Source organism: Zonotrichia albicollis, chromosome 2 (genome assembly GCF_047830755.1).
Source record: "Zonotrichia albicollis isolate bZonAlb1 chromosome 2, bZonAlb1.hap1, whole genome shotgun sequence".
NCBI lineage: Eukaryota > Metazoa > Chordata > Aves > Passeriformes > Passerellidae > Zonotrichia > Zonotrichia albicollis.
This window is the reverse complement of record NC_133820.1, coordinates 83414746-83442021: the sequence shown is the minus strand read 5'-3', so window position 1 is coordinate 83442021 and position 27276 is coordinate 83414746. Positions and strand designations below refer to the sequence as shown.

At 34.4% G+C, this 27276-nt stretch overlaps 1 long non-coding RNA gene across 1 annotated transcript in view; it reads right to left on the bottom strand.

Annotated features, from left to right (window-relative positions):
- The window catches only part of LOC113460040 (uncharacterized), a 241893-nt gene that overhangs the window by 13501 nt on the left and 201116 nt on the right, over positions 1-27276 (bottom strand). The window contains exons 7-9 of the long non-coding RNA XR_012579067.1: positions 5775-5857; positions 4684-4854; positions 1303-1429 (exon numbers count right to left, since the gene is read on the bottom strand). This is a non-coding gene — a long non-coding RNA (uncharacterized LOC113460040). The remainder of the gene's footprint in view (positions 1-1302; positions 1430-4683; positions 4855-5774; positions 5858-27276) is intronic.

Genomic DNA, 27276 nt, shown 5'->3' with positions numbered 1-27276 from the left:
TGTTACTAATGATAAATAAGTCAATAAATTAGTCAACTCATTAATTTTTTCTAACTCTAAATTTTTCCTTATTATCTATAAATTTATCCTTAAAATTCAGGTCTTGAACTTGGTCCTAGTCCAGATCTTTTGGCACTTTTATCTTGGATCTGAATTGGACCTGCTAGGAAGCTTCAGCCACCATTATGAAACTGTTTCATGTAGGCTTATCCCAAAGTTTCAGCTAGCAAAGAGAAGACAGGACAGTGATAGTATTAGGGATTTTCGATCCAAGTGGGTAGACTGAACAGGGACTGGTGCAAACCAGGGGAATACAGCAGTAATTGATCAGGGAGCCACTCACAAATCATTGAATAGCTAGACAAGACATGGACTAAAATGCCAGCTCAGTTCTTGACAGATCTGGATTAGACAGGGGTAGCTATCATAGGGAAATGTAACACTGTTAATGTTAACAGGTAAAGCTGTTAACGGCTCTCCTATATATAACCCCATCAGTTGGCTGGAAGAACTATGGATGTGACCTAGAAAAAATATTATCTGAGCCCCCTAAGTTTTCTATTCATATTACACTTTCTCAGGCATCATAAAATGAGCCTTAATAGCCTTAAACCACCTCAGTGTGGGTAAAAAAACCAGTTTGCCATGACTTTTGACACAGGCTATGTATTCAACCTTTGACAAATAACTTTGTTTTTCAAGTTGTTCTTCAAACTTTTGTGAAAGGTCTGATCACTATTTCCTGCTATTTCCTTTGGCTTCGTGACTAATATCAGGCAATCAATGACATGCAGGTTCTCATGGAAATTCAAGATATCCCAAGAGAGTGCTTAATCAGCTTTGCCTCAGGTGGAATGCTTAAAAGTAGTCTCTCTAAATAATCTTCCATCAAGGCAGTTTTCCTGGAGCAGGACTCTGTATTTCAGTGTCAGGAGGACACTTGCTGATAAACAGAGAACAGTAGTACAAAGATCTTCTCCTTGGGCATATATTTCTATATCTAATTCATCTACTCTTACGGTTTTTAATAAATTAAAATTCATCTTCCTAGGAGAAGTGTCCAAATACATTCACATGATTAAGGACCACATGAAAAACAATAATTACTAAAATAAAAAATTTCACAGTGTTCTGAATGTCTATGTATCACACTGAAGTGATGGAAAATCCAGAAAAAGATACACTTAAGACTAATATGTCTGAATTTTCATTAACTTTGGAATATATTTTTATTGTTATGGCTAATATTGCTTTAGATGAATATGTGAATGCACTTCTTTGTGTAAATCACTGGTAATTTACCAGATAGCTTCCTTTTCACTTCAGTCCGTTCCCATCTGCTGCTGAGAATAATTTCTGCTGTCCACTTCTTTTGTAGGACTCAGTTATTTTGTGCTGATAATCTCTTCTTGAAATGTGGTTGTCTGATCTGTCAAACAACATCTTTCAGTTTAAAACCAATCACAAAATATTGGTAAATAGTTAGACAAGCGATTATTGATCATACATATGTAAGAAGTTAAAATTCAGACTATCCTAAATTTGGAGAGTGAGTAAAAATATGCCAATTACTTTGAATACACAACATGTAACTGTTCCTATAATATACAAGCTTCTTCTTATAAATTCTTCCTCAGAAGCAGGAGGAAGGATGAGAGAAAAGGAAGACACATGTAGAATTGGGTGAAGGAAGGGTTTCAGTTACTATGGTGATAATGAGCATATCCTGACAAAATGTCACTGAAGGAGGTGCTGCCGAATGGCTGGGTATTGTGCAATTCAGCAAGCATAAATGCCTTTGCATTTTTGCAAAAAAAATTTAAAACTTGCACAACAGAAAACATAGTTAAAAAGGGCAGCAGGCAAATCAAAGGTAGTGAAGAAATTTTGAGAGCTTTTTTTTTCTTATTTTGAAGCTTAGCTGAGCCCCATTCACTAACATCTGAGTACTCATGATGTCAAAAAGCTGTGACAGCACCATCATTTTGTCTGACCTCTCTTGCTTTTGCTCCCTCACCTGAATTCTGGGCATTTTTCTGTTTAAACACAGCAAGAACAAACTTAGAAAAGAGAAAGAAATGCGTATGTCTTCATGTATAACAGATTGGAATGAAGAATAGAGAACAGAGAAATAGAATCATAGAATCATAAAATCACAGAATAGTTTGGGTTGGATGGGATATTTAATGGTCCTCTGGTCTAATCCCCCTGCAATGAGCAGGACATCTTCAACTAGATCAAGTTGCTCAGATTACTGTCCAATCTGATCATGAATGTTTCTAGTGGTGGGGTATTTACTACTTCTCTGAGCAAGCTGTTTTTATTATAATAATGAGAAAATATTTTAATCAGAATTATTTATTGAACAGTATGAGTGCTATAAAAGCAATCATAATATAGTGCACTATGATGAAATATTGAAACCATTATACTAAAGCAATTGTATCAAGTCTGGCAAAGCCATTTACTAAGTAGATGTTGATGTTATTCACCCATACCAAAGCTCTTGGGCAAATCTCTTCTGCTTCATCTTGGGGAATAATCTTGCAGGTTTATTATTCCTCCCACTCAGGGGAGGAATCTCTGCACATGCAATACAAGGGATATATGGCAGGGTAAAGCACATGAAGTTCCACCTCAGCATGAGGGAGAGATACTTTACACTGGATGTGGCACAGCACTGAATGTAGCAAAGGAAGAGACTGTCCAGGGAGGTCGTGCAATTCCCGTCTCTGGAGACACTCAAAACCCACCTGGACACATTCCTGTACAACCTGCTCTAGGAGATGCTGCCTTCACAAGGGGTTGGACTAAATGATCCTCAGAAGTACCTTCCATAAAGATGAGAAAGTTGAATGCTATCTGATGCCAGCAGATCTGGTGCCATGAAGACAGCCCTAGCATTGAAAAAGCCCTAATTGTGGTGGTAACACCAGCCATGGAGTTATATATTAATAGACCAGGTCTATCCAAGAGTATCCAAAACTAAAAGGTCCACAAAAATCATGCTGTAAAGAAAGTAAGAACAATACTAAGTTGTAGAATTTTAAGACATAGAGTGAAAATGAGACAATAAAATGTACCAAGTAGAACCCAGAAGTGATTAGGCAAGAAATGTTGAATAAGGAAAATTATGTTTATAATAATAAAGAAAAGGTTTAAGCAACAGAAGCCTGACAAAGAGGATAAAAAGATTAACTTTGGAAGATGCTGAAGAGATTTAGAAAATAGTGTGTTGATCCAAAGGGCAGAGAAAACAGATTAAGTTAGTTTTCTTGCTCATTTCTTGGTAGGGAGAGAAGAAAGATGGTAAGAGGTCAAAGAGGCATGGGATGCAAAGCAGATAAAAATGGGGACCACCAAAAGGCAGCAATGCTGTTAGCAGGTTTCATGGAAAGGCTGAGATATTGTAAAGAGACAAGTGGCAGTAATTTGTATCAGTGTAGATACTGGTGAAGCAAAAGTTGAAAGAAAATAAAAGTTGTAAGTCTGTCAAGGAAACCACAGCTACTGACAGTGGTGAATAGGTAACTGAACAGAGAGATTTGAAGCAGAAGCTGGAAAGCTATTTTTTGAACTTTTCAGTGTACAAGTTTTTTCTTTGTATAAACACAATATTTCTTGCTCTCTAGGTTTTTCTGGAAGTAGTTAATCTATCTGGCATTGTAAGGTAATGTTCACCATTTAGGCAAAAGAAGGTATTTAATTTTAAGTGTCAGGGTTATTAGTATATTCACTAGGAACACACTTAGGTTAGGAGCTTTTTGGTTATTTATCTACTTACCTCAAATTCAGCAAATGTATTATGTTATGTATTTTAAATATTATTAAAGTAGAAGTGTTTTAATGTATACCTATAAATAATTACTTTATTTAAGCAAAAGTAATTACAATCTATGAGTTAGATTAATCAATTCCTTCTATTCAAGTTTAGAGGCACTCCTATCATTTTAATAGAATAGTCTCCCCCCTTTAATTGGCTTATGAATCATAATTAGTACTATGAACAGCTCATACATGCTACTTCCTAGTCCTTGTCCAGTGCATATCATAGAAGTATACTAGTCTCTAATATGAAATACTTATTAAACAGCTCAATATTACTTCAATTCTTGTGCAGATCTAGCTTTCTCAATGTGCTAAAGATTCCAAATCTTATTTCTTTTTAGACAGAACTGGGGGGGCAAAAGGGAAATAAAACAATGCAAAACTAGCTTAAATAAGGAATAGAAAACTTGAAAGTAAATAAGTTCTTAAAATATCATTTTACTGCTGTGGATGTAAAAAGGAATATTTATTTATACCGAAATTGAAATTAAATGAAAAAAAAAAATTCTTCCATTTGAATATAAAACCATCTACCTGCTCATAGTTGTCCTGCAATTACAATACACTTGAGGGGCCATACATTTGCTTTCATATGCTTGACAAGTAACTCACGTGATAATTATATTATTGTCAGATTTTTGTAACATATATTTTTTAAATTCTGTGTTCAGTGAGACCTTATTCTTACTTTGGAGGTCTCATTCTTTAAACAAGGAAAGTGAACATAACCTTCAAAACACATTAGCAGTCAATGTTCTTCTTTAATGCTTAGATATCAAAATCAAAACAAAATCAAAAACTAAAAATAAAAAAATAGGCAATCTGTTTTAAGTTTAAAAATAAACTTGCACTTACCAAAATGAAGCAATGAGGACCTGGTGAAACAGATACTGAAGCTTTCATTAGTTTGAAAGATTTGTATTTTAAAATAAATCCTTTATCTCATTACTTCTTAATAAGTAGATCATCTTAATAAAAGTTCATCTTGTGCCATTTTTTCTGGCATCTGGGGTTCAACTCAGTTGCCTGCAGGTAAGGACAAACACCAGCTATCACAGGCAGGTGAATGAAGTCTAAAGAACACAATATTTCTAATGTAGCATATGTAGATATTAACCAGACAGAACTAGACTGGGGATAAATTTTTGCACCTTATTATACCGTCAGTTGGAACATCATTCATGGTACATATGGTCTAAAATGCTGAAAAATGTTCAAAAAATATTTGTACCCTTCTCATTCCTTCTATAAGGAAATACAGGTAATGATGTTTCAGTTTAAGAAAAAATAACAGTGCAGAGAGTAGAGGGACTCAGACCAAAAAACATTTCAATCACATGTATATGGGAAATTTGATGAATTTCATTACTTTTTTATTGTTTGGGAAGGACAACATAGTTCAAGAAAGAAAACTTATTGTATGTGTTCTTAGCACAAGTTCCTTATCCTATTGGGAATGTTGTGCAGCTCAGGATAAGTCTTGCTTTTGCTGCTAATATACCTGATACAGCAAAACTTGCTTGAATCTGCATCTGGCAAGGTCCATGATCAATAAAGGGCTTCTGTAGATAAATCAGCAGGAAAAGGAAGACCTAGAAAATGTGAGTCTGTTGCTAAGTGGTGCAGAGTGCATGGCAACAAAGGACATGGAAAAAGCTGAGATATTCAAAATCTTCCTTATCATGGTCTTTATTGTTAAGATTGGCTTTCAATGATCCATGGTTCCTAAAACCTGCAGAAAAGTCTGATCTTGGAGTTTTGCCATTCCAAAAATTGGAACAACACAGATCCAGGGGATTTGGTAACAGGTACCCACAAGCACTGAAGGAGCTGACATCAGCCAGCTGATATCACTATAAGGACGCTAGAGATTATCCATAAAAAGTAATGGCAACATGGTGACTTAATGAGCTGTTTTCAGAGGACTAGAAAAAAAACATACACACCTCCTGTCTTCCTGAGGGTCAAGAAGGAAGATCCAGGGAATCAGCCACATTCCAGAAAATTATTATCATCACCATGATCTAGCCTTTGAAACAAAGAAAGGAGGGGTACACTTCAGTACAACCTAAACATTCATGTGTTAAGGAATGGCCTTCATCTCCAAGATGCAGAGCCCTTAATGTTGAAGGCTGAACATAATTGTTTATATATGAATTACATACCTAATTTTTCTTTATATTCAATGGGGATATAGCAAACATAGCCGATGAAGAATTTATATCAGTACCTATGTCATTCTTATATCAACAAAAAAAATTTTAGGGATATAAATTTTGCAACTAGATCTGACACAACATCTGATAAGACAAAAAATATTTCTAGACTTGTGGCTATTTACAAAGATTATTCTTTGTAATGACATTTTTTTGTTAAGTAAGTGCTATTTTCTATCTCTGAAATTAGTGCAAAAATACTGTTTCCACTATTACATAGTTGAAAAATATAAATCTCTGAAAGGTCCATAATAAATTTGTCATATATTAATAATAATTTAGGGTTTTTTTTACATTATATCTTCTTTGTCCTTTTCTTTTCTTATATTAACCATTACTCTACTAGTAACTCTGGTTATGAATAAACATGTTGTCTGGAAAACAAGCATATTCTAATAATTAAGAGCTCCAAATCCTGCCACAAATATTTGACTGAATTGTAACTGTTGAAATGAATATGTATTTGGGGAAAAAAATACTAAAAGAAGCAGATAGGATCAAATTGAAATTGACTAACTTTTTCTTTAAATTTATTAGAAAAACTATGTGCATTTAAAATATCTGAGTGGTCCAAACATTTATCTCTTTTAATCATATTTAAAGTAATTAGAAACTCAAAATCAGCTCTTATCTAGTAACAGTATCCAGAGTTCTTCTATCGTTTCTAGTGCAGCTGTTAAGTGCACGTACAGAGCATGAAAAATTTACTAAGAGTATAATGATTATCTATTATTTAGAGGTCTAATTTACAAAATATCGATGATCATTCAGCTGTGTTTTTGCACTTAGAGTCCCTATAGATTTCAATTACATACCTTGAAATTTGCTTTCCAGTGTAACAGCTACAGTACAATACCTAAAGGATTGAGGGATTGGCTTTTGAATATTAGAATAGGTCAAGCAGTGAGTCACCAATAGATAAATATTAAAAGATAGTAAGAAGAAAAATAAAAGGAAATTCAAGTAGTTTATAAAAAACGTTTTCCTCATTTCATCATTATGAAATAAGTGAAAATTTACCAAAAAGCATTACAATGGCAGTTTAAAAATATTTATATGATGACTGTATCTGCTTTTATAGGGAAGATTAAAAATATGAAGCATTAGTGCTACCAAGTCCGATTGTATTTGTAGAAAGTTTGAGTTTGTTTTTTTTTTTTCAGACGAGAAAAAACTTTCTCAGTGAAGATACAACAAAATTAGTGCTAGGGGAAATAATTATAAACTTTCTCTGTTTTTTAAATCTCTAATGTAAAATAAAGAAATTTTCAAATTTCAGTTGAATCTGTCAAACTACTTCAGATACAGGGGAAAAAAAAGATATATTAATATACCTAATATTATTTTTTGTTTAAGAAATATTTTCAAAACATTTAGGTCAGATATTTCATTAGAGCAAAACAAGGGCTGTGGTATGCTCAAGGAAAGTAAGAGCTAAGGAAGAATGTGGAAGTATTTGATGTCATTTCTGTTTAGTTCAAAACTTCATGATCAGAGAGAGTCTCAGGGGTATAGGGAATCATCTGGTTTCAGGTTCATTTTCCATTCCATCTAACTGAAATCACTCTTCTTACTGAGCCTTGCATATGGCACCAGATAGTAGAATATTGGGAAGTGCAAGGATTTCAATCATATTTTGAAAGCTCCTCTTCTTTTGTAACACTAGTCATTTACTGATTAAAGTAAGGGCCAGAATCAAATGATAAGGCTCCTCTCAGACCTCTTCAGTGTGTGTCTCTACAGGTGAGCTAGTCTTTCTGTGCTCCTTCTCTGCTCAGTGAAGAGAAATCAGCACTTCTAGGGCACGATTCATTTCATCCTAAAGTAGGTGTCAGAAATAGGTCAGGTGGATTTCTCCCTAAATAGTGCCTCTTTTTCTCTATTGACTATAAAGAGAACCCAGGGTGACTAGCTCAGCTATATGGTAGACAACTAACACAAGATAAAATTCCTGCTACCTGGGATGTGTCAGCAAGTAATGCTACACAAGTTCAGATATTTAGTAATGGATGACCTAGTTTAGGGATACAATTAGGGAGTACGACTGTTTTTCTGCATTGCTACTATCCTGTTCTTCCTTTTCAGGAAGAAAGAGAACTAGTTCCTGTCAAGAGTCAAGCAATCTTCTATTAGTCCTGAATTATTCAATATCTTACATGAGTATCTCTTCATGGAAAATATATGCAGAACTGCTTTTCATATTACTTTCATTATTCTGTCATGATCTGTAACACAGTGAGAAAGAGAATTAAATGCTAATCAGAAGATATATGTCTGATAATGTGAAAGGTTTGTATCTTAAAATTCATGAAAAAGTATATTAAATATTAAAAGATTGGTATTGCTAAATTATAGCAGCATTCTTAGAAATAAAATTATTTCAATTAACATTCTGAAAATACTTATAAAATTACTTCTATATGAAACTTTGATAATAAATTTTCATCCAATATATGAAGAACAACTTCAAATTAGATCTATACCAGACATTTCACTCTCCATGAATGTGGAATCAATCTGCACATGAGGTAAGTCTAACACTTGGGATTTTCTGAATATATACAAATACATATATTCATGTCTGCCAATTGTAGAATTAGTCCAACGTACACTGAATCAGACCTTCTATGCATATATACTTGAACTATGCATGTGCAGCAGGATCATTGGGAAGATGTGTACTAGGATTTTTGGTCAAGGAAATATCATTTGTCCTTGCTGAAAAGATTTAATCCAGATTGTGTGGAATAAACATGTTGTAAATCATCCACCATTGGTTTGTCTGACTTAACTTCAGTCCAGCTGAATAAAACCACTGACTCCTATCTTGAATTTATGATTTTATGAGCTAAAGTTCAAGCTAAAGTAAAAATATAGCTAGATTAAAATTTCAAATATGTAAATCTCTAAGGGCAATATCAAGACAAAAAAAAAAAAAGAAGAAAATGCTAAAATCCTGTGAGATCTGCACAAGCCTTAGGTTAAGCAAACTGAATTATTTCTAAATCACCACAATAAAGTCACTACTTTTCCATTGTAGCTCACCATATCTCTAACAAAGAGTCAAAAACTTAGTTCCTTTTCCAATGTAGGGAATTAAATTAGTGTTTTTGTACACCATTGCCTCAGTGTCATTCAGTATTCTGATTGTCAGTTGGTGATTCAGCCTTGTGCTTAACCACTTGAGATCGTTTTGCTTTGTTGGATCTCTGCCTATAGCATTAGGGAAAAAAAACTCAGCAAAACCACTTTCTCTGCCTTCCTACATGATGGTCATGCTGTGCTGAGAAATCATCCAATACAGATTTACTCCCTTACCAGCTTTACAAGTGAGCTAAAGAGGAAGCAATAAAAATGTTCCATAACCTTCTATCTGCCAGTATCCCTCTTCTTTCTGCCAATAAAAGGTAGAGACAGAGAAGAAAAATAAAATTGTCCAATTTGATATTTCCCTTAAAGAGTATGGTGAGAGAAAATCTGGCTCCTGAAATTTTAGTTCCCCTGTAGCTCAGGGTTTCTTTTGGCATAAATTTTAAAGACAGATGCTTATATTTTCTGTATCTGCATTTCTTGCATAGGTTAGCCACAAGAATAAAATAAAATATCTGTTTCCTAGATACATAACACCATTGAAATGCAATGTTTTATACAGTAGAGTCAGATTGGTAATGGGCAGATTACAAGGGGAAGAAAATAAAACATTGCTTTCCTTTTAGACTAAAAAACATGGACCCTTACAGTAAATGACCCATTAGCCTCAATGTAACTGAGTGTTCATACTTGATTTGTTTGAGAGTCTTCCCTTTTTATATTTGGATTTTTGAAATCAAATTATGATTTTCAAGGTAATGAATTGTAACTGTAGCTGCAAATTCAACAGAATGAGTGAAGAAATTATTAAGCTTTTGATTTACACTCTGTTGCTGATGCCATCCCTTTACAGAGACTTAAACACAAATTATAACAAATCAAAAACTCATTAAGGAGGCTTTTATTGCTAAAAAATAAAACCAAGCAGACATTTAAATAGAGGATTGAACTGTTTGAAATCTAATTGCTAGGTGGCTTTTGGACTACACAATTTGGGAAGGATTTTTTCTCTTTTTTTTTCCTTTTGTCAAGAAAATGCCTAATTGCATCATCCACTATTTAACATGAGTCAGCAGTGCCCTGGCAGCCAGGAGGGCCAATTGTGTCCAGAGGTGTATTAGGCACAGCATCACCAGCCAGGCAAGGGAGGGGTTGTCCTGCTCTGCTCTGCACTTGTGCAGACTCTTGTTGAGTGCTGTGTGTGGTTTTAGGTGCCACAATATAAAAAAGACACTAAGCTATTAGGGAAATGTCCAAAGGAGGGCAATAAAAATGGTGAAGAGTCTGGAGGGGAAGTCACATGAGGAGTGGCTGAGATGGCTTGGTCTGTTCAGCCTGGAGGAGACTGAGGGGAGACCTCACTGTAGTCTGCAAACTCCTCCTGAGGGAAGAGGAGGGGCAGACACTGACCTCATCTGTTGTTATCAACGGCAGGACCCAAGGGAATGGCCTGAAGCTGTGTCAGGGGAGGGTTAGGTTGGATATTAGATAAAGATTCTTCACCCAGAGGGTGTTTGGACACTGAAACAGGTTCCCCAGGGAAGTGCTCCCAACACCAGCCTGGCAGAGGTCAAGAAGGGTTTGAACAATGGCCTTGGGAGCATCGTGTGACCCTTGGGAACAGTGCTGTGCAGGGCCAGGAGCTGCACTTGATGCTTCTTATGGGTCTCTTCCAAATCAGCATATTTTGTGATTCTGTGATTATAAAAAAGAAGAATGTTAACCTAAATACATTATCATATAATGGATTATCATATAATGGATTATCATATAACAAATATATCCTAAATTTACTATCATATAATAATAACATAAATAATATAATTTTACAATAAAAGGAAAGGAACTTTTATTTTTAACATTCTCATGATAGGATCTTCTACATGGTACTTTCATATGAAACTTCTTAAATCTTAATGTTCTGAAACAAGTGAGAGACCACAGATTTTACCAACACAAAAATAACGATGTCAAGTTGTTGCAAATGTGAACTAGACAGAATTCAGTAGTTATGATAATTAAATTTCTTTCTCCTGGAACACAAAAGAATGATAATAAAAGGTATTCAAAGTCAAAAGTTTTGAATTTTAAGTGGAATGTCTGTGAATTTCTACTTGTACTGGAGCCATGGTTTTGTTACATGGGCATAGAAGAATTTTAAGAGTTATGCAGTTTTTGGACTTATTCATTTGAACGCAGTCAATCTGAAGTACAGAGAGAAATAAGGTACATCTGTACCCATCTGTAGACACACTTCAGAAAGGCCAGTATAACCTTGAAAGAGTGATTCAATAGTACATTGATCCACTATATGCACTAAGTGTACAAGTGGGAACAAGACCAAACTACAAAACACAGGGTACTTCAAAAATTTTTAACTTTTCAGACTGCTCAAAGCATTTTGCAAAACTTTTACTAAATACAGGTGGAGTATCAAGGAAATGATGAACTGTCAAAGAGAGGTACTCTGGCTAGACACGATTTCTCAGTCAAAAATAAAATCTTAAGAAATGTCCAGAAAAAAGGAATATTAGAAAATAGTGTAGTATATACTGAGATGTCCTGTGGTCTTGGTTTGACAAGCTACTCATAGACACAGGCAGCAAATCAAATGTCTGCCAAAAATTGATAAATTGCCACAAACAGATGTGTCTCTTTCTGTTACCTAGGCTAGCTGTTTGGCCATCTTTCTGATTTGCTCCAAATTCTTAATCCCTGACTGTGCAGATTGCATGAAAGCTAATTCATATTAGTATTCTGTTTTTGAGCAATAACTGATTCAGTGAACCAGGAAACTCATACTACCTAATGAAAAATTCTTCACCGGAAATATTGGAAAGCACTCTGTCAAGTCTAGCCCCATCTTCCCAGCACAGAAAACAATAAAAACAAATCTAGAGAGTCTTGATTCCCCAAGTCAAATATCCTTACTTACTATACTTGTCCTTAGGCAACATCTTGCTATTCAATATCTGTCTTTAGGGTTACTATTGCAGGTGTTGGCACAATTGAGGGTAGACAAACACTGTGTATTTTTGTCTAATTTTGAAGTGGGAAAAACATCAGTAGCCAAAGGTAGCTTTATTTTTGAAAGGAATATGTGAACAAGACTACCTTAAAAACTATTTAGCTTTCATAAGTTAAAGGTATTTTTTGCCCACAACTACATAGCTTACTATCTGGTATTTGAAGTGAATAAATCTCCTGCCATTTCTGACAAAGTAACAAATACAAATTTCTTTCTGGGATATGGTAAAAAATCTGTAGTTTCTTTTAATTTCTTTACTCTAGAACATATTTCCCTCTTGCATAGACTGAATGTTAGCCTACTGTTTATTTTTTTCTTCTGGAAAGCAAAGTTGAATATAGAGTGAGGAATTTTATTTCATTTCATTGCCATAAGGAAATTGCAAGGGCACATTTATTTGGGCCTTGTCAGCTACTGAAGAGATATTAAAGAAAATCCCCTTAGTAGTCCTCTATATGCTCCACAAATACATTGGTTAGCAAGGCTTTGGCAAGCTACTGCCTCAAGGTCAGGAAAGAAATTTTTCTTATTTCTACTATTGTAAGGCAAGGAAAAAGATAAAAGAATTTATTCAGAAGGTGGATAATGAATGCAGACACAGATTCTGCTTTCTGCATAGATATCCTGAAGTCTTTTTGATACATAGAAATTTGTGTTATATGAACTGCAGCTCAGAAACTTCTTTACCCTGGTGATAAACAGAGCTGCTGGTCACATGTTCTTGTTATCACAAACAGATTAATCATATTTGTGTTACTCTGAAATCTAGAAACTCCCTTGGATTCATCTGCATGTTTCAAAGGCTGTGTACTAGCTTATAATTTTCTTCTGGAGAAGTCAGCCAACTTTAACCATATGGGAATAATAAATCATAGAAGAGGGAGAGGGTGTTTGGCAAGCCAACAAAGGAAAGAAAAATGCAGGACATCAATAAATCTATTTTACCAGTTTTGTATCTTTTTTTCTTAGAGGTATAAACAAGATATTAAAACCATTGCCTTCTGACTGTTTTCTTCAGTGTTGGTAAGTTGAAGATGCATCTGATAGCAATAACATTTACAATTAACATAAGCTAATACTTCATATAAGCCTCTTTTTAATTCATGCATCTTTAGAGAGCATGACAAAGAATATTCTGATTTCTGACCATGGTGCATGGTTTTCCAATAGCCCTTGTAATTGTGAAGATCTGTAGGATTTTTAAAAGCGAATATGTTTTACAGAGACATTAGTGATATACAATAACTCCTAAATTTTAGTGTCACATTTTGATGCCATCAAAATACATATGGACAGTCTGGTTAAAGAAAGGCCAGAAATATGTTTGTGTTTACTTAAGTATGTAATTAATATTTAACCAAGAATTGTTGTTCAGTCCAGAATTCCACATGCTCAAGATGCTCACAAATTGAAATTATGAACTGATGGAAATTGTGATGCCAAATCATCAGAAAAGTCTTCCTAGATTTTTTGTATTCTATCTTTCTTTCAGGAATTACTCTTGCCTATTGGGGCTGCAAACACCAAGACAGTGTTTTGGTTTCTTACTTTTTAATATTTCCTGCAGTAAAAATTTCTGGTTTTTTACCTTCTTCCTTTTTCTGACACAGTGAAAAAGTATTCAGTCCATTGCCCTTAAGTTGCTGCTACTAGGCTGTGCATGCGGCTTCCTTGAGAGCTTTAATTTGAATGCAATTCTGTGTCCAGTAAGACATTGTATCAAATTATCAAGTTATCAAATTATATGGTTTCTGATAATAATTCTATCACTATCAATTTACAAGAGTGAGCCTTTCAGCTCTATAATCAAGATTGTCATCAAAGAGATAAATCAGAAAGCAGGCTGGATGTGTTAAACACCATCAGCACACACACAAAAAGTATTTTGCCTTGAAAATTTATTTTAAACCTGTTCTATGGGAACATCTGAAAAATACTTGAAGATTTCTCTCTTTCCTGCATCTGATTTAGAATGAATGCTGAAACTTTTTCTGAGTCAAAATCAGGCAAAATAAGCCTGAGGAGGAAAAGAAAAATGACAAAATATAATTTCAGCATTTCAGACATAGATATTGTTGATTAAAGACTGATGCCCTAAAGCTGGCCTGGTGTAAAATCTTACACAAGCTTCATAATTTCTCTTGTGTTTGCTCACAGAACCATGGCGTGCTTGATACAATATAGTTATCAAGAGTAATTTGGACATGAAATCCTGGAATCTTTGAGTTTAATTCAGAAAAATCAATTTAAAAAAAGGTCAAAGAGTCAAAAGTCTTAGCAAGGAAGTCTATTTCTTTTCTTCTTGCTCTTTCTCAAAACAATTTAATGGTACGTGGTTATATGAAAAAATGGTGGCAATAAGCAGTATTTTGAGACAATGGTAAATGGCTGACTAACACAAAAATTGTTCTGAGTAGCAGCTGGACAAAAGACAGGATGTCCTGGTGCATGACTGCTGGCAGTGGACACCTATGTTTTGGTAACAGAATCAAGCAACTTCAAAGTTTAGATGTTTAGTGACGTCATTAGTGAAATACATTTCCTGACTGGATAAAAGTGCTAAAATAGTGGAAAAAGACAAAACTTTATTATTCTTTCTGTGTCCAGGTAATTTTGGAGTGAATGCAAATGCAGATAAGGGTTGGTGGAAAATATCCTGGAGCACTGCGATATACAGAGGCATTTATTTCTCACAGATGAAGACTTCTGCTTATGAAAACTTTAAAATTTATATGAAATTTCAGTCTCATATCAATAGTGTATAATAGGCAAAAAGCTAATTTTTTATTGGTAGAAAAAGCATCAGACAGGGAAGGAAAATGAATTATGGAGGAGTTTTGTGCTTTGCTGTCTCTGATCAGAGAGTCAGATATCAACTAGACTCCTTGCAGATGGTATGATAAGTAAAACAACTGCTTGAATTTTGAGGTAGTGAAAGAATCACTTCCTGTAAGTTTTACTGTTAAAAACATTTGTGAGTCAGTTTATGATGGTAGATCTGATCTAATGTTGAATGAGTTTAGATAAAAGAATTCAAAAGACCTTAAAAACCTCTGAAACTTACCTTATATGTACTAGAAAATAGCATCTAAATCAAATAGTGTCTCATAAATAGATTTACTGGAAGCAAAACCCAATAAAAAAGTATATGGCCTCATACTTAAATGGTACAAAGTGTACTACAGATATAGGCCTACCTAAGCAGAAAAGGATGTCAAAGAGCCATTCATTGCAGAATGAATTTCAAAGATAATCTATATGCATACTAAAGGCTTAGATTTATAAGTCAAAGGTCAAGTTGACTAGATTTTAAAATCTGTTTCTAAAGGAATGTCTAGTTACTTCGTCATGGGCTTAAATTCCTATTAACACCATAGCCACTGCAAGGTTATACTGCCATTCTAATTTTACTGATGTTAATAATTGTTATCTAATATCTTTGTGATTCCAATAAATACATGTGTCAAGCATCTTCACAACTCTCTGTTATTAAAATGTTGTGGCCATATTGCAGTGAAAAGTGCTTCAGAACACCTTTCAGAACTACTTCTGAAATTTCTATTGTGTTTTTCAAGCACAGCATTTTTGCTTACATTCAGCTCACAGGGCACTGTGTCCTCATTTGCAGACAGCATGTCTTCCTGAATCTGAAAATTAACTTGGTATGAAAAAGTGCACACCTGTTAAGTTTTATAAATGTAGTGGGTGTTTGATTGCTCTAAACATTTTTGAAAGTTATTTTAATGTTGTCTTCTAAATGTTAAGAGATGGATATATTGTGCATTGCAGGAAGGAAAAATTATTAGGATAGTTATATAGGCACTCATTTTAATTAATGAATGTGGAAGATAAATGCAACTGTTACATAGTGGGATGGCATTCTAGCTGTGTTAAACACATTAATATTTCAGGCAGTCATTAAACTGAATCTTGGCAGTATTTCTTAATATAAGAAGTTTGGCCCAGCCAAGTTACTCATAAAAACCTTCAAGCTGCTGTCAGTGAAACTGCTTTCTAAATATTAGATCACACGTAAGATTCTAAAGAGCTGAATCTATTTATTTCATTGCTATGTTGTGAGATTATTGTGAATAATTAATCATGATTGGCATAAATGAAATCCATTAGTGTGAAGATCTGGTCGCCATTTTCAGTCAAGGATTCATGATCTGGTCGTTCATCAGTGGGAGTTTTCTGGAATGATTTTGAAATTGTAAAATATTTGGTTTAATAATTAATTATTATGGCAATGTTTTAATTACAAAAATTATGAGAAAATTAAATTTTTATATATTTATAAACTGAGAAGAGAATGGGTGTGTGTAAATGCTGTCTAATGTGTACATGTAGGTTTTAACAATATTGAGCCATAAATATGTATAAGTTTTTTCATGTCATTCTGTGTGAGAAAGGATGATGTATTAATAGGAATCTACATATGTGAATATGTATCCACATACATATGGGTATATTTATATGTAAGTATGTGTATAATTTAGGTAATATTTAAATGTTTGCTATATATTCTATACACATGTCTGTTAATTAACACTCATTTTTGTTCGAGGGTAAAACTGAGACATAGATCAAAAGAAGGAACAAAACATCTGCTTTTCAGAGATCTGAGTTCAATCTTTTTTTTTGTTAGACTGATGTACTCACTTATTTCAGCTCTAAATGTCTCAATGTGCAACCTCATCAAGTGTCCAGGTAGAAAAAAGGAAACACAGCAGACAGAAGCAGCTAAATTGTACTCATCTTCTATCTAGATGCAAATAAGAAATATCTTTTGGCTCCAGCTGGTGAATAATATTCCAAAAATATTAGCATAAAGGAAAGCTTCCATGCTCTTGATCTAAGAAAAAATGTTTTCTGTGAGTCAAAGTACCTTAGATAGCAGATGATGATGTGCACAGTAGTTTTTAATAGGGCATATTATTTAGATTATTAGTTTATTCTGGTTATATTATTGTTATTCTTGTTAGATTTCCTTTTTTTTCCCCAAGGATATTTTTCGATTTCCATTTTATTTCTTTACTCTGTGTTCTTCTACTGCCTTGTCTTTCAAACCATCTAACTTGCATCCATTTATCTGTTATATCTTTGCTGTCTCTCTTGATTATATAATGCACTCAGGTTAAACCAGGACTTTTGGCGTCCAGCATGTCAGAGCAGGTGTGAGTTATCAGCAATGCTTGTGGGATGTATGTCATAAGACAGAGAGGTATGTGTTTTCAGATGTGTTTTCTTGTCCTTGGCCAGAAGATCAACAATGTCTCCACATGTTGGAGCATCCTGATAACTGTTTTATATCACACAGCAAGCAGTGGTCCGGAGTTTCTGATATGACAGGAAATCTTGCTGGAATGATGCAGCTAAAGCTCTTTTTATAATCCCTCCACTAGTTACAGAAGAATGATTTCTCCAAATCTTTGCTGAGCTACTGAGACAGCTCCATGAAAAGCTATTTATAGGCTGGCCTTACACTCTGTCTTTGCAATAGTGAGAAGAATTCAGTTTCAAAGCAAAGGTAAGTGATCGACCATTCATCTCTAACAAGAACTAAACTAGTGTATGCTTATACATAATACTTCAGAAGAAAAAAGAACAAAACAAAAATAAAACTCCTTTGTTTCAGTATATTGCTAATTCCTTAAAGTAAGAACATTGTTGTTGTAATAGACAAGCCAGAGTTCCATCTCAGATAGATGATCAAAAGTGCTGATATTTTCACCACCATCATTATCGTGATAAGAATTTCGGGTGAAATTTATGTGGAGCAGAAAACTAAAACAAGAAAAAACAAACCAAAAGTCCAGGCAGAAGTACCTATTCATTTAGAAAACAATCTGTTAGTGCATAATCTTTTAAATAAAACCAAAAGAAACAAAAAAAAGGCAAAAAAAAGCAACAAATCAACCAACAACAACAAACCCAACAAAAGCCAACAAACGAACAAACCAACCCTAAAAAAACCCCAACTAAACAATAAAAAGAAAAAAAATCCCACAAACCCAAAAGCCCAGTCATTTGCAAGTCCACTTCATCTCACTAGTTTTGTTAAGGAAGAACTTGGACAAAATGGTCAGTGGGTATTCTAAAGTTTGTACTTTAAAAGGATTCAGAATGCTAAGATTTCCAGAAGGACCAGCAGGGTTTCCTAGCCATCTACACATCCCTAGTATGGGTTCTGAACAGGCTTTGGAGTTTCATGGTCTTGGGACAAAGGCACCCAACTTATGTCTCTTGAAAGGCTTATCCTGTGTTGACTACCCACAATTAATCATGTGCTCTCCAATGCATCTACTGGTAAGGCAACAAGAGGTTATAGTTTTTTGCAGAACCCTATGGTAAAAGTAGATTTCCCCATAATGAGGGCTTTGATGCTGGTGCCTTCTACCTTTTTCAGAGATTCTTAATTCTTTACATTGATTGCACATTCTATCTTTGCACCTAACTTAGATGATATGAGTTGCCTCACTAGAATTTAGGAATTGGAGTATAAGTGTTGCAGTTCTTATTTCTTAATCTTCAGTACTTCATCTATATTAGTCTAATACAGTGCATTCAGAAGTGCCTGAGGAACTTGGTGAACACTTGATACTCATCACTGATGTTATTTTCTTGTTTGGTTCTTCCTTAGAATGGGTAATCTCAAAGTTTTTTAATCCTTTTTCAGTAATCATGATTTTCATACCCCTGATTATTCTCATTGTTTTTTGTTGCTCTTATGCTCATTTTCTCTACCTTTGACACTTTTTATGGAGTTGTGGGTAGAACAGCCAGTTTCACAGCACGACAGAGCTTTTACTTGGCCTGTGCTTGAAGACACAGACTGAGCAACATTGCATTAATAAATGGTTGTCCCACTGCCAGAGTACCATGAGGTCTGAAGGCTCCCTGTGGAGAATAATAGAATGTCAATATGGGAGAAAGGAAGCAGTATGTTGGCACAAGCTTTTAGCAAAATTGCACTGCATATTTGTGTACCTTAAGAAAATAGAAGTAAACTATGTCTCCATTACAGTGTCTTGTTGAACTATTGTTTTTTGATAAAACAAACAAAAAAAATATACATAATAATCTAAAACCCCCAGAGTTATCTGGTGCTTTAAAAAATACCCTTACTGGCTCTATTTCACAGCTGAAATAGTCAACATCTTATTAGGCTCACTTATTTTGTTTGCAAATTGAAGACAGAATTTTTTATCCACAGCCTTCTGCATTTCCTTCTGTTGGTGTAAAATAACTGTAATCTTCCATGTTTGTGTCAGAGCCTTTCCCAGCTGCAACTCCCCCTTGACTCCAAACAATTCTGTGCGATATACATGCCATTCAATTTAGGAAAAACAAGGCACTCAGCAGGCACGACACAATCAGTTATTATATTCTGCCTGCTCAAGACTATGCAAGTTCATGTCCTGCAAATGTGGACAGAATGTTGGCAATAGCTCCTTTTAGACACATGAAAAAGAGAACACGGAGAGCTGTGTTTTTCATAAATCAGATAATAAATGGCAATTGCATTAACATGAGTAAAATTGCATCTTGTTAGTTAAATCTGCATTTCAAGAAACCCAAATGTATAGATTTAATTAATTCTATCCATATGTAAAGATATAATTATTAGTCAAAAGTGACAGCTAGAAATGGTTTGGTTGCTTGATTTGGGCTTCTTTTTTTTTTTTCTTAAACAATTATGGATTAAAATAAAACAGCTGTAAAGTGATGAAAGATGTGATGTGCAAGACCATACTAAAGAACAGACAACAGTAAATGTCTCTGAAAAGAGGAACAATGAATCTTGAGGGAATTTCTGTCAATCTGACTAAAAAATTATTCAAAAATTAATCTTTCTCTCACATCAGGATCAAAACCAAACACAAGGTAGTGAACTTTAGAGATGACACAAAACTGGGAGTTGCAATGTCAGAATGCATCAGGAGGGTTGTGTTCAACAGGAATAGATGTCACAGCCATTGTATGAGAACCTGCTCAAACCGATGTTCTGTGTATCGGTTTGGTGATCCTCATTCAAGGAAGATGAGCTCGAACTGATGTAAAGAATAAGGAGCGTCATAAAAAACCTGGCTTACTTCAGGATACCATGTAGTTTATTCTACTTCAAAAAACAGAGAAGAAACACACGAAGAAAGAAGAAGGTTAAGACCAAATATTTATCAAACACATTAAAAAGGGGACATCACAGAAGAGCAGGAGTACTTGAAATTACTGAATAGTACTGATACAAGAACAAATGAGTACAATTTCACTATAAATATATTTTAAAATATGTTGAAAGAAAGTTGCTAAGCCTAAAATAATAATTTCCATAATAAAAAAGTAGAAGAAATCTGACAGATTTCAAATGAGGGTGCAATAAATTGACAAAGAAGGTAGCATAAGATGGTTACCAAGTGCTACATTCTGCACTTCTGTGGTCAAGAACAACACCATAAGAGGTATTTCAATTTGGCAGCACTTAACAAAGACAAGGAACCCCTGATAATCTGCTTTGAATCCGAGAAATGCTACTGAAATGCTGTGGCAGTAAAATTGTATTGCTCTCAGTTCTCTAAGCTGGAGTTCAGCATACACATAAACCAGAAACAACAAAGTTCTCAGCCCTCTTTTCATTCTGGTGACTCAGTTTTATCGTTTAACTTCTTACACCATTAGATCAACATTAGTGCTTACAAGACTGCATGCTGAATCAGAACAGAAAAGAGCTGTAAATTAAACATAAAAAGATAATAAATTACTCTTTTCTGCTCAAGCCAAAACTCAGTTCACTGTACAGTCTACAAGAAGTAATTCAAACCTAAGAGAAGGATGAAGGCAAGAACAGCATAGGAAAATGACAAAAAAAGACTTCTTGTACAATAATGTTTTAATCATAGAAATATAGAATCATAGAATATTTTGGGCTGGAAGCAGTACTAATTTTGATGTGGAATTAAAAAAACCAAAACCAACTAGAGATTAAATAAGGTTGTGTATGAGAAAAAAATAACTTCAAATTTAATGAAAACACTTCTAGAAATATTTTGTTTTGAATTGCCTTTCGTTGCCTTTCTAAATCTTGAAAAGTCCAAGAACAGTTTAATTTGGTCAATAGAATGAGTACTGGGGTAGAAAGAGATTTCAGGTCAGCTTTCCCTCTAAAGCACAAAACTTCCTGTTGTGTGACAGGGCAATGTCATCATGTTCGTGTATTTTCCACAACACATTTGAAATTGTCCCCATTTAGTCTGGGGCTTAAAGACTTTAAAAGTACCATTAGGTTTTGCTAACCAATTAGGAAAAGCATTTTGGTTTTAGATTTCAATTTCTTCATTAACCCTACAAGATTAATTAATGCTTCTTTGCATTTTTCATATGTATAAAACCACAAGAAATGCTGAGAATGACAAATTATTAAGGAGTTACTTCTATTTTGAATATTCTTTTGTACATAAATGCTCTCGCCAGCTGTACATGACAATGTAGACATAAAGTAGGACATATTAAATAAAATTGCAAGTCAGGAAAATACAGGAGCTGAGATGCAGTAAGTGCTGACGCTTTCATTTGAATAAATATTTTAGTCTATCTAGATAAAACTTGGATTTACATCAACTGAAACATACGTGAAGAGAATGTAAGAAACATAATGACCAAATAAGAGGAATTCAAGAGCAATGTTTTCAAAAACCTCAGCTAGTGTTTCAGTTGATTTGTGTCACTGAGCATTACATATTCCATACATTTTAAATGAAAAACCTCATCTCCTTTAATTGCTATACAAAAAGAGGAGCTGAATTTATTACATGATGACTCTTTACCTTAGGACCCTATGAATAAATAATCACATAAACTGATTGAACATTGGCTATTAAGAAAATGGGACTGAGAAAAGTTAGATTGCATATAGCAATTTGATTTTCACTCAAAGACAAGAAACAGTAACAACCATGAGATGCCTATTGGCTATACAAAAGAGGGGTTCTACCTTTTAAGCACTGAAAATCTTAATGCTTAAATGGCATTTTAGCGGGAATGAAGGGAAGAATTCAGAAAAAATCATCCTGTCCTAAAAGTGCATAGCTCTGATCTCATTTCTTTTTTCTTTTTCCCAGGGAGACATGATCTATAATTATAGCTATGATCCCATTTCCAGTGATTGAATGAAACAAACAAACAATCAATCCCCACTGCATCATTGTATAAATGTTTTTTTCAGTTTGATTGAGTGTAAGAATGAGCCCTGTCTAACAGATGTGTTTTACTGCTTTACATAGTGCAGGATGTACTTTCACAGTCAAGTGATGAGGGTGGTCTATACCTCCTATACTATATAATTCCAATTAAATGGAATAATCATGAATTATCTTTGAATAACATTTTCATTTCAGATAATGAAAAATGGAGCAACAAAAATAAAAGTTATTCAGAATCACTGGAAAAGCATTTTTATTTAAAAAAAAAATCCTATAATCAGAGAATGGTTAGGGTTTGAAAGAATCTCTGGAGATTATCTAAATAAATGTGTGCCTCAGGGCATTGGAACAGTTTTGTGATTTAAATAAAATATAGTCTAGAATTAAGACAACAGAATTTAACCTAGGTATTTTTATTTTAAGTTAGGCAAATAATGTTAAATATAAAATTATTATTGAATTTAAATATGAAAAAATTATCTTAATTTTAGGGTATTAGTTAAGTGCAGAAATTAAGAAATTATTTAATTAGAGTGGATACTGTGCTACAGAATGACAAGTAAAAAATCATACTTGAGGTACATGATTATACCATTATATATTTTTGCTTGTTCACCATTAAAATATAAATATATTCCAAATTGGTTTTTAATCAGGAAATTGAAAGATCAATATAATCCTGAAAAAAGTTGTGAGTCAAGGAAAAAAAAATTTTTCTAAAATTATTGGCCTAGAAAAGCAGATTGAGGCCCTTTTCTGAACTATCTGGTGATTTTGAATCTTCATACACTTATGAAAAATGTTTTACTGTATTACAGAGCAATTATAAAGCCAAATATAAAAACACAGCAAGGATAAGGAAAAATGAGTCCCAGTGAGGGGAAGGGAAGAGGGAACAGAAAAAGGGCAGGTGAATTTTCAACATCAATAGCAGGTTGTTACTGACTAAACCCCTACGGTTGGAATGGGATTCACTGAGGAAAACTCAACAGAGGAAGAAGGTTCATGTGGGCAAGGGTGTTGATATGCCTGTTCATCTTAAACAGCAGTGCAAAGAAGATGACTTAATCTCAGCACAAAGGGGACCAGAGGGTCATTTCTGCTGTAGGTAAACCACTCTCAACAGCTGACTGGATCAGCTGGTGGGGTAAATGCTTCCCTGAGTCAGCCAGATTTAAAATAGGAGGAGTAAAGTACCAGACTCTGGCACAGGCTCTGAGTAAACTCACCAGGACTTGTCTTGTGTCTATAAAAGAAGCTGCACTTCAGGAAAGATTTATCCTCTGAGACTGCTTTGGAGCTTAGTGTAGAACAGGTGGAGGGAGAGAGGATATCATAAGGACAGTGTGTCCTAAAAATGGCCCAACACAGATTTGAATCAGACTATGGTCAGATGGACAAGCTAAGCATCATTTAAAATGCTTCTACTCCTTAGCTTGAGTTACTATTGAAAACAGAATCTAGAAAGTAATTTCAGAGTTTTTGATGAGTTAAAGCAACCTAAACATGATGTGACAGTATATAAAAAGGTTTTAAAAAGGGTAAAACAACAAAAAGTTTTGGTTTTGTTCTAGAAAAAGAACAAAGTAATTCTGTAAAGCTATCAAAAGCTACTGTTCACTAACAGGTATGTAACTTCATTGTTTTGATAATGAAAGTCTCTTTAATTTGTTCTTTGACGTACAACCAACAATGCCTTTTCAATCACACAAAGAAGGAAAATCTAAGGAAAAAAGAAAATGTAAAAGTAAAGTAAATAAAGCTTTTCTTACCACCTCTCTACCCCCAGATAATCTGAGAATAATATATTCTGGACAGCTAATTTGATTGAATTAATCTTTAAATGCAGGAAAAAAATGTCTTGAAAGTTAATGGCTTTTTATTTATACTACAATATGATGAAATAAAATGAGTTGTTTTTTTTTTTTTTTTTTTTGCAAATCACCTTCAAAATAATGCACCTCCACAGGGCCTTAAATTTAACAAAGATTAAGCATTGCAATGTTGTAACAATACACTGTAGGAAGAACCAAGTATGCAGTATAAATCATATGAATATTTGTCCAAACTTAATTAAATATTTCTGGTCTATCAGCCTAAACAGATTCATTTCAATGATAAAATTTTAAAATTGCTATAAAATTACAAAGTTTGAAATATTCCTTATGCCAAAAAGAACAATTAAAAAATGCTCAAAAAACAATAAAAGAGCTGCAATTGTACGTAATTTTTTTCAAGACACCAATTTTTTAACCTTTTCAGTTAGAAAATATGAGACTAAAAATTGTCTTTTTTTTCAGCCACAGTCAGAGAACAAACAATAATAATTCACATGTTATGATAATAAACCTACTTACAGCCTCCCTTATAAAGCAGGACTTGCCATCCTTCAGAAATCCCCCATTAGGGTTTGTCATATACATAACTCAGTACTCAGGTGTGAGAGACAAGTTTGGATTGTTCATTCCTGCTGAATCTCTACCCAGGCTGAGAATACATCAAAATTACAACAACCAATAATTCTTTCCAATTTTCTGATTTGAATGCACAGAATTCACTTTGGCTCTTGGACTAATTGAGCCCTGGAGTTCTTCTCTTTGTAATAAAGGAACATCATAAATTTTCTTATTCCCTTATGAGGTGAAATGCAGCATGCTAAGATAATATTTGCTACTGGCATGGCAAGAGTACAAATACACATAAATGTTGTACTGTGGTACTGGAGAAATGGGAATTCAAATATTGCTGTGTGGACTGTTTGAGGAGCCAGTTGCTAAGATATGCCTTAGAGCCATCCTGCACAGATAAGACTAGATAAAACCTGAGTTCAGTCTCATGTTCTATTAGAACTTCTGAGGACATAACCAATGGTTTTTAATGCCAATTGATAAATCATGGGGAAAGTGCATCCTTTCTGAATGCACAGAGAATTTTGAGTGGAATACAGATTGTCAGTGATTTTGGAGCTGCTATGATAAGTGATCTCCCTGCCTTTATGTCAACCCAGGGGATTTAAAAACCCATTTTTCCCCTGCCCTGTGGGACTGGCAGCTGGCCCAGGTGAACCCACCACATTCCATAGGAGGAAAGTAAATAAATATCACAAGTACATCTATATTGCTAAAAAAACAGCGAGCAAGGAAACAAGATAAGGATTTGGATCTTCCTTTGCTGGCCTCATTCAACAGTTAATCCCAGTGAGTCTAGGTTCTCCCAGGGAAATATTCTATTTCATTCTAAAGACAATTATCTCAAAGGAGTACTCATAAAGGACAGCAAAACCATAAGACTGCCTGAAGTTTTGCTCCCCCTGCTCCACCTTGCTACAACTCCAGACTGAATCTCTGGCTCTCAAAATCTGGTAAAAAACTGCACTTTGGTAGTGTGCAGCATAGCCCTTTCATTGTACCCCATTTGTTGTGAAAAGAAAAAGATACAAACCAGCCTTGCAGAGGCATCGCAGGGGACCCATTGCAGGGTACAAATCATGAATGTACTGTTTTCTTCCTGATGCAACTGCTACTAAGCAGCCTGGATTCAGGCCAGCCCACAGTCCTTGGATTCATGTCCAAGGATTGATCCTGATTCTCTGTTGTTAAGGGGAACAGCTGAGGTCACTGCACTTGCTGCAAGGCTTCCTTCACGTCTCCCGTGGTATCTGATTTTGGTCATTGTCAGACTTATATTAAAATTTTTAAGAGTTATTTTCATTACGAACATCCTTATTACCTCACTATTTCATTGTGTTCATCTGCTATAATTTGTCCTTTGTTTCACTAGTAATATGTTTGGAGTATCTTAAAAACTATAGAAAACCAAGGCTACTGTGGAAGTCTTAACAGCACCTGAACACAAACCAGAGGCATCATTATTTTTATTGAAATATATCTGAGACGGATTACAAGAACAAAACCAGAACAAATGCAGAAGGGAAATAAATATAAATAACATAAATAAAATACTGCTCTGATTCCCGGTTCACACAAGTAAGATAATAGCATGATTGGCTTTTTTTCCATTTTTCCTGCATTTTGCAAAAATATTGCCACTGAAACACAATTCAAATCTTCACAGTCCTTATTTCAGATCTGTGATACTGTACCTTCAATTGTCTATATATCTTGTACAAAGAAGTCTTATTTATTTATCTGCTTTTGTTCAGGCTTTTCTGTTTGTGTTGCTTTGGGGATTTTTATTTTAATATCTGACATTTTTCTTTCCTACTAAATATTTTCAGATCATCTTTTCCAGCATATCTTTCAGTAATTTTCCTGGGTTATTCATATGTAGACCCAACTCTTACCTCCTGAAACATTGATCGCAAGTATAACACACCTGAATTTCCCATTATATCTTCACATAACTACAAAAAATGAAGTAGGCACTAAAGGGTAGTGTACCAACTCTACTAAATAAAGGTAAATGTGCTGCTTTATGCTAGATTCTTTCCAGTCTGACAGTATCACAGTGCACTAAAAGCCACAACACCTGCTATATGTTATCAAAGTCAGAGCTGAGAGCATAATTGATCAAAGAAATAATAAGGAAATATATTACAAGAATGGCATTTTTTTTGCAATAGAAGGAAGCAATTGAGAGAAGTAATGATTTAAGTGCATCAAGCACATTACTGACACGCCTGATATTTGCCACATACCTGGGAAATGAAATTTCTAAACTCAGATTCTGAACTCAAATTCTCTATGCACTGAGTGGAGAAAACTAGTTGGGTTTCTTTTTAAGCATTAATTATTATAACAATTGCTGAATAATTCAGTGCCTTAGCAAGTCAAGAGGAAATGCCAAATAATGAAAATTCTTATACAACTCTGCTCTTCTCATCTGTATAGGTACTAAGGAAAGATTAATATTCACAGACTGAAGCAGCATTTGAGGGTGGAGGCCTGCAGCTTTC